We start from the raw sequence: 1,894 nt of genomic DNA, 5'->3' as shown, positions 1-1,894 counted from the left end.
GCATCCACGTTGATGCAAGGACCATATCTAGATTTGGGTAGTTAGAGGTGGAAAAAACTAAGTCTCAAATATGAAACCATTTTGTTTCTTTCTCTCAACGCTGTTTTCTTCAAAAATAAAATATTGAGTTTTCTAATATGAAGGTGGTATTTTTTTCTGTTTTGTTTTTTTTTTGAGACAGAGTCTCACTTGTTCTGTCACCCAGGCTGAAGTGTAGTGCTGTGATCAGAGCTCACTGCAGCCTCCACTGCCCAGGCTGAATTGATCCTCCCACCTCAGCCTCCCGAGTAGCTGGGACTACAGGATGTGCCACCATGCCCGGCTAATTTTTTATTTTTGGTAGAGATGGGGGTCTTGCTATGTTGCCTTGGCTGGTTTCGAACTCCTGGACTCAAGTAATCCTTCTACCTTGGCCTCCCAAAGTGTTGGGATTGTAGGCATGAGCCACCATGCTGGAGTTATTTTTAACTATGACAAGTTAAACTATTTTTAAAATTGTTGGTCATTATGTAAGATATCTACCCCAGGAGCATTTTACAAAAGTTAAAGAGAAGTCTCATTCAATAACTTTCATACTGTTGAGTTGAAAAATCTCGAGTAATGGATAAACCCACTCTGAACAGCAGAGGGCTCTTATGTACACACAAAAAATCTGACTGCTTTTAAAGAGCATCAGCACAGGTGTGAAAATCATGTGTTCTCATCTGTGTGCCTCTATAGGTACAAGTGTCAACAGGTGTAATGACCGCTCACGGCCACCATCACTCATACCTTTCTATTTCTCAGTGTTGTTAGAAAGAGCCAAATGAGACAAACAGCCTGTAGGGAAGTATTGTAGCAACTTTAAACCGAGATCCAAACGGTAAATATTATTAATCAGTAAAACTACGGAAGTAATAACAACTTCACAAGATTGCTGTAAGATGAATGAGCTAAGCCACACAGAGGTGTCTGCAAGCTGCAAGCTGCTGCTCAAATGCTTATTTATTTTACTACTTTTTAAACTGCAGTCTCAAACTCCTAGGCTCAAGTGATTTTCCCACTTCAGCCTCCCAAGTAGCTGGAACTACAGGCGTGCGCCACCACACCTGGTACAAATGCTTGTTGTTCGTTGCCTGCTTGCAAGGGGCTCTTAGCTCTGTGTTTCCAGGCCTGGGCTCTCTCTAAAATTCCAGGGCTGCATCTATAATGTTCTGCCTGGAATCCCTTCTTAGTGTCTAATAGATATCTCAAAATTAATGGAGCTGAGACTGAACTCTTGATCCACTCCCTGCCCCACCTCAAAGAGAAAAAAAAAAATCAATTACTCCATCCCCGGTCTTCCCCGCCTCCATCAATGGCACCCAGCTGCTCAGGACACGCATCAAATTTTTAATTCCACTGTTTTTCTCATTTTGCTGAATCCAGAGTAGGTCTTGCCCACTCTCATTCTGAGGCACATCTCAACTTTGCCCTCTCTCTTCGTCCTCTGTGCTTCCAGCTAGCACAAGGCGCCACAGTTGCTCGTCTGAACTCCTGCCAAGAGCCTCCTAATGGTTCTCTCTTCCTCCTCCAATCCGTTCCTCAAACGCAGCAGGGTGTTCTTTCAAAACAAATCACATCATGCCACTCCCTTGCTTAAAACCCTCCCAGGTCTTCTCCATTGCACTTAAAATTAAAACCACCGTCCTTAACCGCCGTCCTTTCCTTGGCTGAGAAGGTCCCACCTGGTCAAGATCCTTCCTACATTTGCAGACTCATCTCCCACCATGCTCCATCCTCCACCCCACTCCAGCCCCTCTTGTCCATGCTGTGGACACAGCAGGCATGGATTCCTCATCTTTTCATGACTGATTTCTTTGATGCATCCCATTCTTAGCTTAAATGTCACCTCCTCAGATAGGTTCTCCCTTGT

The sequence above is a fragment of the Mandrillus leucophaeus genome, unplaced genomic scaffold, assembly GCF_000951045.1.
Source record: "Mandrillus leucophaeus isolate KB7577 unplaced genomic scaffold, Mleu.le_1.0 Scaffold345, whole genome shotgun sequence".
Classification (NCBI taxonomy): domain Eukaryota; kingdom Metazoa; phylum Chordata; class Mammalia; order Primates; family Cercopithecidae; genus Mandrillus; species Mandrillus leucophaeus.
This window is presented reverse-complemented; position numbering follows the sequence as displayed.